General features: G+C 42.5%; 1 protein-coding gene across 5 annotated transcripts in view; it reads right to left on the bottom strand.

Moving 5' to 3' along the window:
- EXOC6B (exocyst complex component 6B) overlaps window positions 1-15,116 on the bottom strand; it is a 305,171-nt gene that overhangs the window by 251,596 nt on the left and 38,459 nt on the right. The window lies entirely within an intron of this gene.

The following is a 15,116-nucleotide window of genomic DNA, read 5'->3' on the forward strand; positions in this document are numbered from 1 at the left end:
CGAGCACTCCTCTTGGGCAATTTTCTGGATGTTCTTTGGCCTTCAAGGGTAGAAACTACAATGGAAAAGTATCATCTCTACAGCTGTCAAAATCCATTTCCCTTCCCACCCCCAATTTTGCTGGTACAGTTACCCCTGTTACTGAAACGTTAACACAGCTGAAGATTACCCAAACCAATGGGGACACTTCAATCCAACCTACAGCGTACATCATACCAGGTGCAGGTAACGAGTACATTTTGGTACATTTACACAAAAACACTAGTGTTAAATGTAAGGGTGGAAGTTAAAAAAAAAAAATCCATCCTTCATATTTTCTTAAATTCCACCCAACTTGGAAAAGAAGCTTGAATTGCCACGTTAAAACACTTTTTTTTCTGTCCATTACCCACGCACGCTGTCTGGTAATGATGATTATTTCCAACCGCTTTGTAAAGCATCCTAGAAGGCAACTCTCATCTGCAGAAGAGCCGCTGTGCAGAAGCAATAGAACATGACTGCAAAATAAGCGAACGTTATTCTAGAAAGCAGAGGGATTGTGTCACACCCTGAAATGGTATAGGATTTTTAGGGGGTTGTTTTCTTGGGATTTTTTTTATAATAAACATAGACCATTTCTACAGAGTGTACAAAGACAACCCTGAGGTTGGGATTTCTGAAGTTTTACCATTTTGAGGAGCAGAGATAACTCCTAAACCTGAATTCTGTCCCAGTCCAAAAAAATTAAGTACGCAGTGAGCTTTATGGAGTCTGAGCTTGTACTGTGTCAGAAAGTAAGGCCAAATTAATTACACACTGGACTATATGCAACAATTACAGATAAAAGATGGGGAATGACAAAGCTGTAACAAGGTATAAAAATTTTAAAAAAAAAATTACTAATCGCAGCAGTGACAAGCAACACTTCAGAAAGAACCAGAACTAGATGAATCCAACTGGACAAGTTAAATCTTTCTGCCTGCAGAAAGTGATGTGATCCTTCAGTGTGATCTGAGTTCACAAGTCACTTCAGGGAATCCCACCTCTGCCATCCACAAAGGTCCCAAAGAATACAAAAAATATCAAGACAGGAATAAAGCTGAAGGAAATCTATTCAATTATCATTCTTTAAAACCTGCCCTAGCAATTTCAATTACACAGTTTCAGTAAACCATTCTGAACGGCAAACAAAAATGCCAAATCTTTATAAGCCTATTTAAAACTCAATGTAAAACAACAGTCACAAAAAGCAGAAGTCTTCAACGGTGTCCATATTGCCTTCTTTATTCCAAGGTATAAGCTGGTTGGTGATAAAGGTGAAAAAGATATAATTTCCTAAAATTATATGAATGCCACCACTAGCATGCTGCTAGCGGATTTTCCTCACAGTTTAGCAGAGTTTTGCTAGTAAAACATGAAAGCTGGAGACAGAGTGCCATCTAGTGCTGCACAGCCTCTTTGCAGGGTCTCTCATGAAACTCAACCGGGCACCCCCACCCTAAAAAACTCCTAACTCAAAGAAAACTCACATACAATAAGAAAATAAGGCTAGGCAAGTTGTGTTTTCATTCAAGCGTAAATCTAAAACAAAAAACAAAACAAAACCAAAAAAAACCACAACCCCCCCCCCAAAAAAAAACCCACAACCACACACCAACCAGTAATTATGGGTGCCAAATAAACATGTTTGCATTCAAAGGAAAATACCATCGGCACTTACAGAGGTATCTATCATTGAGGAAGGAGGGAGGGCAGAATAATGTCAGAGTTACTTACAAACTCTAGCCAAAGTTTCCTTTGGAGATGGCTAACCTAAAACATAATAACCCAATGACTAAAACACTTATTTTAGCCAAACTCTAGCACTAAAAAAGAAGTTGGTGACAGGCAGCAATGAAACAGCAGCATCTTAAGGATCGTCCTTAAACTTATATTTAAACTCTGTATCTTCCCTTCCGAGATCTCCTATTCATCCACAACCCTCCCTCCAATGCAGAACCAGCACCCTTAACTTCCATCTTTCCTCTAACACAAGAAAATGGGCAACAGCCAAGCAAAGTCCCAGACCAAACCTCAATGCACTCCAAGGTTGCAGGATGTCAACTCCAAAGTTACAGGATATCAAGTTCTTGCTCTGTATTGAACATAATCATACAAGTGGACTAGAGTGACAATGCAGCGATTCTTAACTCAAAATAAACAATATAGGGACTCAGTTTGATTGTAAGAAGAACAAATCTATCCCTTGCAAACATGTCAAAACACCCTTTAAGTCCCAAACTCTATCATCATCATCTTTGCTTCCCTGGCTCTGGTAGAAACCAACCTTCCTCGCCTGTTTCTGCCGCTGCCTGAGCTACACTATCACTTCTTGGAAAACCATCCTTGTGATCCCATATCCTTGGCTTTTGTGCACTGTTATCTATCTAGCAATTGCCAGGTCTCTCAAGACCAACTCTGGTTGGTCTGATCCGCTCAACTGAGCGCCCTCATTATGTATTTCTTCCTTTTCACGATTACCACATCTGGGGCATTATACTTCCCATTTCTTACCTACCAAACCTTCAGAATACCCACTGCCTTGTTCTGGATCTAAAGGGTCTCTTCCAGCTGCTCCCCTCTACCTCATTTCTTCTGCACATACACTCTGCTACTAGCTATATCTCTCCTAATTCAAATGTTAACTATAGCCTGATCTGGATCAAGTGACTAGTAATTCAGAAGACATTAGAAGGTAATGCACAAAAAAATTTCAAGAAAAAAAAATAATTTTACCTGTATATTTATACCCACTAAAAATTTATCCCCACTACAGCACATAATGCAATAATAAAGTAAGGAAAACAGAAATAAGAATTGATTTGGGCTGCTCATTCTCTCAGTTGTAAATAACAAAGCACTATGACAATACTATAGAAAACGATCCTTGAGGCTGCTTTTTTTTTTTTCCCTTTGCTGTAAAGAATTGCTGGTCAGATAGCTTTAGTAATAGGCCTCCCCCACAAAAATCCTTTTGATTGAAAAAGTCTGAGAAAGAGCAGTCTGTCCTGCGTGCACTTATCTTCTAACTCCAGAGCAGGCTGTAATTCTCTGATTGAAGACTATGCTCAGTGACAGATCTGTCTGGTTTACATTTTTTAAGTACTCTCAGTAAACAAAACCATTTAAGACGACTTTAAAAAGTTCTTGGATTGTATTGCTAGGTTTCACAATTTCTGCATTCATTAAAAAAATCCACTTCATTTTTTTCAAAAGGTCAACTGGAAAAATCTTTCCAGGAAAGTCATAACAGGCAAACGCATCAGGAGTTCCCATTTGCAGCCTTCCATTATTGCAGAGTTTATCCCCCAGAACACGGGCAACCAAACCTGGCCTACGCCAAGCGGCCAAACCATTAACAATGGGGATGGTGTAGACGTGGACTTGTGGCACCGATGTATGTTCAGGAGACTTTTCCATTTTCCAAGCGGCAGAAAGCAAGCAGCAGCTGATGCAGAAGCATGATGCAGAAGCATCATGAGCACCTTTCACACCTTCATCCTTCCCCCCGCAAGCCAGATCCTCACTCAACTCTGCCTGTATTCAATCCCCACATTGCACTGGATACTCTACTGCCTTCTCCATCATTGCATCAACCACAAGAGCAAAAAATTGGGGAAAGAGCAGAGGTTTGGGGAATACAACCCAAGAGAAGACTGAAAGAGACAACAAGCTCAGCTACAAAGCTCCTTAAAACGTGGTCAGAGGCAGGACATCTTGGGTCCTGCCACCAAGCACCAACACAATCTATGTTCTCTCTAGCTATGCTTTAGACAGTTCATCTGGCTGTTCTCAGGCTGGCAGGTTCTATACCAGACACCGTATAGGCGCTGAAAAAAATGCCAGAGGAGTTTAAAGTTATTGCACATGTATAAATTAATGCTAGAAAACATTTAGGAATTAGCTTTGCAGGTCCTTCCTACATCTCATGCTCAACTGGTTAATAAGAGGGCCTTCAGGCAGCCTTGGAGAAGGCCAAGCCGTGAGGCTGACCCTGCAACTTCATTCTCAATGAGAGCTGCCTGCAGGACAGGGACTCAGAAGTAACCTAAATAAATTCAGCTGAAAGTACAGAGGAGGGAAATCTCTGGGGATGAAATGAAAGAGATCTGGAACAATGCAAGGAGGACATTCTGGGGACAGTGGAACAGAAGTGACTTGCTTTTGTTTTCAATTAATAAGTGGAACAAATTCCTGAGTCTGTTGTGGACTTCAATTTTATTTTATTTTTTCCCCTTTAAACTTCTGTAGTGGTTTTAATCCTTCAGAAACATTTTCTTCTCATTAAGCTACATAAAAGCATTAGCAGTTTGTTTAATCTTATTCTAACTTTTGTAATAAACAAATTAACTACTGAGCAATGAAAAAAAAAAAAAATTCAAGAGTGGTGCAACAGCTCCATGGAAAAAAGGTCAAAGAAAGTTTGCAAGACTAATACCTGTTTAATATCTTAACTGTCAGGGTTCAAAGCTTCAGGTCTTGTGCTTCACAAAGTTTATCCATGTACTGACACAGCATTAGCAAGTTATACTCCAAAGACACCCCACTTACTTTGTGTATTACACCTGAAATTATCTCAGTGGAAGAGCAAGTGTAGAATTTGCTTCTTGTTTTCATTCTGCTAATTAAACAGAATTCAAGACCACTGTTTTGCCATATCACCCACATAGGTTTATATTTATGTCATGAATACAGAGAAAGCAGCAATTTTGTTTCCCTTTTTGGAGAAGTATAAAACTATTAATTATAAATATTTTTCATTATTGTTGTTTAGAAAGCATTTCCACATGTACTTTTCCTACTTAGACCCACTTATCTTGCACACACCATCGTATTTTCATTCTCCAACAGAAATCATTCCAATCACTGTAAAATTCAGCTAAATACCAGTAATAACCCATTATCACAAGATCCTGGAGTAGACAACAAAGCAGTTTCTGAAGAGCAACACTATATTATTTGGCAGGATAACCCTGGTTTCACAGCTGGGAACACCTTGATTTCAGCAAGGTTTTGGCATGGCCCCAGTGGGTATTCTCACAAGCACTGCAGGAGCAATGCTACACAGAAAGTTACCATAAACCACATGCATATGCTACTCAAAAACCATCCTAAAAACGACGTTACTTGTCAATGACTGGCCTCAACCAGAAGGAGCTTTTCAACAGGGCTTCCACATGCATTTGTTCTGAGCCTGGTTTTCTTCAGCGGTTTTATTAGTAAATTGGAAAATATAATGCAAGCTGTACTTTCGAAATATGTTGGTAACACCAGAGTGAAGGGAGTCACAAGCCTTCTGGAAAGCCGCAGCCAAAGACCTCAAGAAACTGGAAGTGTTTCCAGAAGTCAAAAAGGACGAAGGTCAATAAAGGCAAGCACACGGTAGCTGTTCAAGGAAAAGACAAAATCAGCAGCACACCAGGATCAGAGAGGAGGCAAGACAGACCACAAACTCCACATCAGCCACCTGCCATGGCACCTTATTTAGTGGTCCATGAAGAGCCAAAGGAATTTGGTTTAGATTTGAAGACAAAGGGCTGGCGAGGACACAGGGAGCTCAGAGCCATGGAAGAAGCCCTCTGCTATGTTAAAGAGGGAGGAAGGTGAGGAGTTCTACAGAGCTGTTACAGGAAGGATGAGAGCAGATCGACTTGCAAAGAACTAGGGTAGATTGTGATGAAATGCAACTGACGATTGTTAAAAGCCCTGGAAGAAACCACGCTGGGACATTGGAAACCTCATTCATCAGTTTAAAAATAAGTTGAACAGATGTTTGTTCAGGGATGGAGGGAGAATTTGATGCTGCCTAAGGGAGAACAGGCTGCAGGACCTCAGGCTTTCAGGCAGTGCCACCAATCTGGGGTGATAAACAGTTCAGCAACAAGTAAAATACTTTCTGGCTTTTTTTGTCTTTTTTTTTTTTTTTTTTTTTTTTAAACAGGGTCAAACAATTAGAAGCTGTTATCCCTATTTCACACTGAACCGCCAGAGACCAGAGCAGAGGACAGACAGGAGCATCAGCCCAACCTCACATCACCTACATCCAAACACAAAAGAGCTATTTCAGCCTCACCAGAGAAATACACTATAAAATCCAGACTACTAACAGAATACAGCCACCAGACAGGCTGAGAAAAAGCCAAATAAAAACATGATTTATCATGCAGACAGAGGCACCTGCCACAGCAGCATCCTGGAAGCCACCACTGCAAGCAACAGGCAGTACATAGGTATAATATCATTAAATCATAATCAAAAGCATTGTGTGAAAGCAAAGTAGAGATATTATTAATATGCAAAATCCTTGTCTTTTGGAAAGTATCTTTTATATTATGGCCTTTATGAACAGCACACCATACGCAAGGTCTGGTCACACCTGAGCCCAGACATTTCATTTGCAGAACAAAAGACTACCCCTCCCAACATCAGTGTAGTGATGAAAAACTTCGAAGACTGGAATAGCAGGACAAGACAACAGGCACAAACCACCCTACAAAGCCACTGGCAGACTGAAAAGTCCACCTGAACCACTGAATTCCAGAAAAGAATTTCTGTGCTTCAGTACATACCTACATATTGCAGGAGAGAGAAGAGAGGGGAAGAAATGGTTCCTAAACTAGATAGCAAGATACCAATATTTTTGGTGCAAATTATCCCCTTCTAAAGAAACTTCTAATACCCTCTCACCACTCAATGTAAAAGCTATAATATCAACTTAAAAACCACACACATTGCCTCATCTTTTTCAGAGAGAACACAAAAGATTAGTGTTTGGCCGTGTTTCACTCCCCACTCCCAAAGCCCTGTGAGATGAAGACCATCTTCATCACAAGGGTGACAGTTTTGGAGACAAGCACTTTCTACTGGACACCACTCTTTTATTGCTGTGCTATTTACCCTACCAGCAACACAAGAAAGAGGAGAGAACGAACACTTGACGTTGAAGAAAGGCACTCTCCCAAAGCATCCACAAATCAGATTACTGATAACAGAATATCATTTTTATAAGCTTTACAGAATTAATATTTTAAACATTACACCTATAAAAGCAGATTAGATTACCACAGAAAAATTTTAATGTCTATACTTGCTGTGTTATTGTCCAATAAAAGTTTTTTTCCTACTAACAAAGTTCATTTTGTTGTCTTATGCATTGTTTAAACAAGTTGACTTTTTTTTTTGGTGCATTCTTGGCTTTAAGTCTTGGACCCTCCTTTCAGCTGTGGAGCAATGTTGTCATAACATCCAACAGAGGCACAACAAATCCTCAAGACATGCATGATACTAAAAGCGGTGCATTACAATACCACACAAAGCGCATTAAAATTGACAGCAGCATGATTGATAACTTCCAGGCTCCAAGCGTGCGTACCAGCGCCTTTGCAAGAGGACGGGGGCAGCAACGTTAGCCAGCATGACACATGGGCTCATGCATTGCTCATGCATGGTCTTTAAGACCAAAAGCAGCTTCACTGCCTCCATCACCTCCACGGGCAGCACGGCGCACAACAAACAGCACTTGGCACAGACGTCCCTTGCCTGGCAGCCCACAGTGCCCAGCAGCACCAGCTTCCAGCTCCTTTCCTCTTGCAGAAGAACATGGTTCATTATCAAGGTCAACTCAGGGTCTCACTTGCAGGCAAAAGTTCAACAGGATGGCACAATTCAGCTCTTCGCTGCCAATTCATTGTGTTGAGAAGTTCCTGACTTTCAACAGCAGACAAATTTGCGCTCTGCACACAGCTTTGGCAGTGGACAATAGCTTCCTGCCAGCTCATACTCCAGTCCCGCTAAGGATCTCTGCTTCAGCCCTTATATCCTCTCCTGCACCACCAGCACCCGCAAAGAGAGTGAGGCTACCTTTAAACATTTTTCTAACCGTGATCAATTTAATCAAAGCAGATTAGGAACAATCACACAAGTTACTCCAGAAGGAAACTTTACGCAAAAGGGAGTTCTGGCAGAGACAAGCATCTTGCTGACCCAACTTCTCCCATCAGCACAGCCCTGAGCTAGAGAAAGCTCGCTCTCATTTACAGCCCAATAATTGCTTTCTAAAACTCACCCACAAGTCTCAGATTAGAAAACATTTAGGCTTCAGCTGCCTAAATATAGAGGCCTAGTACCCTTTGAGACACCTGCCTAGGGCATGTCAACCTGGCACAGGACCTATAAAGGACCAGCACTTTTTCAGAGAGGCAGCTGGAGGCCAGACAAGATACATCCCAGCATTACAAGCAGCACTAGGTACCTCAGTTTCTGTGGCTGAGTTGCTCCCCACGTGTGTTAGCTCAGTTTAAGAACAAGAAGCCCTTTTGTTCAGCTCACAAACCCAGTTACATGTGTCAAAAAGCAGAGATTCTGAGGGTCCTGAGCAAGCTAGCACAAGTGTTCACCAAGCCACTTTCCATCATTTATCAGCAGTCCTGGCTAAACAGGGAGGTCCCAGTTAACTGGATGTTGGCAAACATGACATCCATCTACAAGAAGGGTCAGAAGGAAGATCCGAGGAACTACAGGCCTGTCAGTCTGACCTCGGTGCCAGGGAAGGTTATGGAGCCATATGGATCTTGAATGCCATCACAGAACACATACAGGACAACCAGGCAATCAGGCCCAGTCAGCACAGGTTTATGAAAGGTGGGTCCTGCTTGACTAACCTGATCTCCTTCTATGACAAGATGACCCACTTACTGGACAAGGGAGAGGCTGTGGATGTTGTCTACCTAGACTTTAGTAAAGCCTTTGGCACTGTTTCCCACAGCATTCTCCTGGAGAAACTGGCTGCTCATGGCTTGGATGGGTGTACTCTTCACTGGGTAAAGAACTGGGTGGATGGCTTGGCCCAAAGAGTTGTGGTCACAAGTGGTGTTTCCTAGGGCTCAGTACTGGGGCTGGTTCCCTTTAATATCTTTATCAACAATCTGAAAGAGGAGATTGAGTGCACCCTCAGTATGACACCAAGTTAGGTGGGAATGTTGATCTGCTTAAGGGTAGGATGGCTCTACAGAAGGATCTGGACAGGCTGGACAGGCCTTCAAGAAGGCCAAGTGCCAGATCCTGCACTTGGGTCACAACAACCCCATGCAGTGCTACAGGCATGGCGAAGAGTGGCTGGAAAGCTGTCCAGCAGAAAAAGACTTGAGGGTATTAGTCAACAGCTGGCTGAACATGAGCCAGCAGTGTGCCCAGGTGGCCAAGAAGACTGATAGTATCCTGGCTTGTATGAGAAATAATGTGGCCAGCAGGACTAGGGAAGTGATCATCCCCCTGTACTCCACACTGCTGAGGCTGCATCTTGAGTACTGTGTTCAGTTTTGGGCTCCTCACTACAAGACAGACACTAAAGTGCTAGAGCGTGTCCAGAGAAGGGCAATGAAGCTGGTGAAGGGTCTAGAGCACAAGTCTTATGAGGAGCAGCTGAGGGAACTGGAGTTGTTTCGTCTGGAGAAAAGGGGGCTGAGGGGAGACCTTATCGCTCTCTACAACTACCTGAAAGGAGGTTGTAGTGACTTGGGGGTCTGTCTCTTCTCCCAAGTAAAAAGCGATAGAACAAGAGGAAATGGCCTCAGGTTGCACCAAGGGAGGTTTAGTTTGGATATTAGAAAAAAAAAAAAATCTCTTCACCAAAAGGGTTATCAATCACTGGAACAGGCTACCCAGGGAAGTGGTTGAATCACCATCCCTGGAGGTATTTAAAAGATGTGGTACTTCGGAACATGGTTCAGTGGTGGATTTGGCACTGTTAGGTTTATGGTTGGGAGGTCTTTTCCAACCTAAATGACTCTGTAGGAGACATGCTCACAAATCAATTTTGCTTGAAGAATGTACTTGAAAGGTCCTCCTCAAAGTATAAAACTGGTGATGGAAGAATATAGTTAATTGCATTTTACCTTACTCTTGTAGTTCTCCATTGTTCCCTAGGCAGATACTCCACCACATCCCCAGGAACTATGCAGTCAAAATAAGACTGCAAAATAAGGGATGCACAAGAATCTCAAGGTGACCATGAATTCTCAATTAAGCTTCACAAAAGCTTCATCAGAAAGGCATTTTACAACCTGCGTTTCAGTTGAGGAGAGATGTGAAGTGACTTCAAGACAAGATAACAGGTCAAGGACCAGCTCTAGGAACGGAATCCAGACCCAGAAGCTCAGGGCATATCTGTTGAGGTTTGGGAGCTCAATAAATAACAGCATGCATTTGCTATAAAAAACAGAACAAGCTGAGCTAGTGCTGCTGAGCTGGACCCACTCAACAGGGGCAGCACGCTGGACTCCAAAAAAACCAACCAACAAAGGTGTGTCAGAAGAGAGTCACTGACCCTCCCTTAAGCCTCTGTTGTCCCGACTGATCCAGGGTTGAGGTTTGAGACTCTAATCATAGAATGGTTAGAGTTGGAAGGGACCTTAAAGATCACCAAGTTCCAACCCCCCTTCCATGGGCAGGGACACCTCCACTAGACCAGGTTGCCCAAAGCCCCATCCAGCCTGGCCTTAAACACTTCCAGGGACGGGGCATCCACAACTTCCCTGGGCAACCTGTTCCCGCGCTTCACTACCCTTACAGTAAAGAATTTCCTCCTAATATCTAGTCTAACTCTCCCCTCTTCCAATTTAAAACCATTACCCCTTGTCCTGTCACTACATGTCCTGACAAAGAGTCCCTCTCTGGCTCTCCTGTAGGCTCCCTTCAGATATTGGAAGGCTGCTATGAGGTCTCCCTGGAGCCTCATTTCAGATGAGTAAGCCTATGGAAGCTCACTCTGGCAAACTCAGCCAGAGGACATGAGACATAGTAACAGCAACATCCTCAGGGGGAAAGCTGGATTAAAAGACAACAGCATTTGGGATGTATGACTACCAGAGGAGGTCCAGACTCTCATTCCCATGCAACTATGTGTTTATTGAAGAGAGGAAAAATAGTAATGGCTTAAATTGCCCTGGAGAATTAGGTTAAACATTAGACAGTTTTCTAACTGTAAAAGTGGCAGAAATCCAAAAGGGATCATCCATGCATGTTACAAACTGTCTTTAAATTGATCATTTCTAAGAATAAGTTAGTAAAACATCAATCAGGAGCAGCTTAGATGCATTTGCTGTTGGAGAGACCAAATACCTCCTCAGACCGAGAGCAGACTGAGTAGGTGGCTTCTTGAAATCCCCTGAAGCCCTGTTTTCTATAGGTCCAACCTATAGAATAGCTGAAGCACTTCAGAAACCACCCAATCTTAACCAATGCTGTACTAAGCCCTGAAGCTGAAAGAAATGGTGTTTCTGGCCCCAGGTACTAAACCCTTCTGGGGTTTTGTAAGAATTTCAAAGAACCCAACTCAACTTTCACTGACAGCAACAGACAAATTCCCTTTTCCTTCATTTGCACAAGATCAGGTCTTTAGTTATAATAAACTCTAAAACCTTCTTAAGCATACACTTTTCACAACAACACACTTTTAGACCATACATGAATGGAAAAATAGAGCCACCATAAAGCCACAGCCATCTCTGGGGTGGAATATAGCTACTCCGTGCCAAACAAGATTCTGAAGGAAACGAAGAATAATTGCACTAATTGAAAATATAATGGAACAACGTGGTTATAATGTCCCTATTAAAGAACAAATTTCAAACGATAAAAGACGTTAAGAGGGAGAGCTTGAACAAATTAGCTTTCAGCCTCCAGAAGAGCCAGAAAACGTAAGGAGCAACTCAAAGCCAGGCAAGCCAGAACAAATACAACAAACACAAATACCCCCAACTGAGGCAAGTACGGAGAGAACTGGCCACGAGCAGAGCTTTCAACTTCCCTCCTCTTTTTGTGAGCACAATGGAAACAATTCCCCCAAGAACAAAAGCGATGCGTCAGCAGGCCTTACTCTCTCAAGCTCTTTCAAGTTGGAAGGACAGTTGATTTGCACCATGTGTAGGACAGGAATGCTTGCTAGAACCAAGTGAGATAAATTTCTTCCCATCCAAGCTGGTTAACATTAAGACAGAGATGAATCATCTTTACAATGCCTGTAAACAACACTGTTTAAAAAAGGAAGAAATCTAATGATACATCCTAGCCACACTTACTTTGCAGGAAGTTTCTGAACGTTTATACCATATGTACTATTGTTAGGAAAAGTGTCGAAATAAGGGGGCAGACACAAACCCACAAGAATCAGAGGATGTGGACATAAAGCTACCACAAATGTTCTAATCTCCCTTCTGCTGCGCCTGCAATGGTGTTCCAGCACGTCTAATCCTTTACTACAGGCAAAAGTTGGGGGGAGAGGATACACTCAGAGTAATGGAGTAGATGTACATCAGATGTGCTGTTTATAATGAGAGACAGAAAGCTCAGTGGAGTCATCTGCTGTCTTGGGTTGATTGTCACCCTGACCTTTAGTGAAGCACTGATTTTTAAAAGGGGAAACCAAAGTGTCTGAAACCACAACAATGTGGGTTACCTTTACTTGGTAACTCAGATGTGAAGGAAATACCAACACCAGAGGACTGAATATGCAAGTCCCAGACAAAAAAAATGGCTACAAAAGATCCCAGGCTGGACAAAGTGCCTTGTATATATCAGGACATTGAAAAATCTCCCCACTTAGCTTATTCAGTGGGAGATTTAGACGCAATTTAATTACTAGATGTGAGTATATTCCTTTACAAAAAAAAAAAAAAAGCCCCACAGAGCTATTTAATTCAGAGAATAAAATCTTAATAGCATCAAGTCACTGCAACCTTAAAAGCCAGATAAATTCAAAGCAGAAAGGGGGCATAATATTTTTGTTTGCATGCTCCCAGAGCCATTGGTAGAAACCAACAAAATAAGTGGAGGAGTCAACCTCTCCATCTAGTATCTTCCAAGCTGGCCACTGCTCAGTGCAACATACACTAACCAGGCACAATGTCTTGCTCAATATGGGCACAAGAGTGAAAATTTACAGTCTGCAGCATGCAGATATGCTGTGCAGTACCTCCTTAAATACATTTTGCCATGTAAAGAGGTACATACAGTCTTCTTACCCCGACAAAATTCCACAGCTAAACCAAACTAGACAAGAGCAGACACTGCTGCTCAAATATTTTGCAACACGATGATCTAGAGTAGTGGTATAGCCCCAGGGGTCAATACTTGGGCCAATACTGTTTAACCTCTTCATTAATGACATGGATGTGGAGACAGAGTGCACCCTCAGTAAGTTTGCCGATGCTATCAAATTAGAAGGAGTGACTGACAGAGTAGAGGAGTGTGTCAGCATTCAGAGGGACCTGGGCAGGCTGGAGAAATGGCCCAACAGGGACCTTATGAAGATCAACAAATACCGAGTCCTGCCCCTGGGGAGGAACAGCCAGCCCCACCACAACATCTGGGACTGACCATCCAGAAAGCAGCTCGACAGAAAAGGACAAGCTGGGCACCAAGTTGACCATCAGCCACTAGTGTGCCATTGCAACAAAGAAAGCCAACAGATTCCTGGGCTGTGTTAGGAAAAGCATTAGCCAGCAGGTAAAGCAGAGCGATCTTTCCCCTGTTCTCAGCACTGGTGAGACACATCTGGAGAGCTGGATCCTGGTCTGGACTCCCCAGTACAAGAGAGATATGGAGCTACTGGAGAGAGACCAGTGAAGGTCCACTAGAGTGATTAAGTGACTGGAGCATCTCTCATACAAGGAAAGGCTGAGAGAGCTGGGACTGCTCAGCCTCGAGAAGAGAAGGCTGAAGGAGGGAAATTTCTTATCAGTGTATGTAAATACCTGATGGGGGTTGGGAGGGTAAAGACAGAGCCAGACCCTTCTCCTTGGTACCCAGTGACAGGATAAGAGGCAACACACAGAAAATTCCATTCAATGTAAGGATAAAAGGGAAAGAAAAAAAAAAGCCCAGCTTTTTTCACTGTGAGGGCAATTCAAATACTCAAACAGGTTGGCCAGAGAGGCTGTGGAGTCTCCATCCCTGGAGGCATCCAAAACCAGATTGGACACAGTCCTGACTGACCTGCTGTAGAAAATCCTACTTGAGGGGCTGGACTAGGTGACCTCCAGGAGGTCCTAGTCAGCCTCAGGTATTCTGTGATTCTGTGAATATTTTCACCAACAGAGATCTGTCACCAGGTTTTTCTTTCCTTCTCCACCTCTAGAAAAACCCCAAAGAAAAAAATTTCAGCAAAGGGGCCCAGCAAATTGTTAAACCGATGATGCAATTTAACAGATTATTTCAGATGTTCTTATCTAAGCAGAAATATTGCCAAAGAGAAAGAAAGTTGTTAGAGTAAAATATTACTCCTGAGTTATATTGAAATATAAAGTGTTTCTAATCCATGTGGCATTTTAATGGCTATATCTTTTTAAATTATATAAAATAGTTTAATGTGACATGAAGAAAAAGCTACCTCTAAAGGTCTAGAAAGTACCATTGCCAGGGGAAAGAAGAACAATCAGGTGAATCAAATTGAATGTTTGTTTTTCTTTTATTCTGTAAATGCCAGCAATATCCCAAACTACAGGAGTCATGTTATTTGTGCCCAACAGAGGACACCACAATTAATAACTGCAGCCACCAGAAACGAAGACTAACTAGCTAAGGTAATTCCTCTTTTACTCCCTGCTAATGCCTCTTTAATAACAACAGCAACCCTACAGCCTGCAATACCTGCATGAGACCAGTGATGCACAAAATCTGCTTTGCTTCTGGGTTTGTTTTCATAAGTCAAACATCCTCCTCTGTTTTGCCATTTAAGAATGGCTAGTTTTTATACTGTTAGCTAATCATCTCCTCGGGACAGGATACTATCAGCATCCAGCAGCACCTAGACACCTTCATCCTGTAGCACCTCTCACAACAGGGTCCTGCTCTTAAGCCTCATCTTCCTCTTCTTCCCAAACACAGCAAATTTCAGAAGGTTCCAAGACTTCAGCAGATGAACACACAGTTTTCATCTTTGCTTAAAGCAAAATTCAAGTAATTGCACTAATACTTGAGCCAACCAAGACTTGTTTCTTGCTGGCTCCTCTCCCATGGTTAATGGATTTCAGTGTCTCAGAAGGTGCAGACATCAACAACCTTATCCTACAGATGGGACATTTATACTGTCCACGTGGATT

Source organism: Numenius arquata, chromosome 5 (assembly GCF_964106895.1).
Source record: "Numenius arquata chromosome 5, bNumArq3.hap1.1, whole genome shotgun sequence".
Lineage (NCBI taxonomy): Eukaryota > Metazoa > Chordata > Aves > Charadriiformes > Scolopacidae > Numenius > Numenius arquata.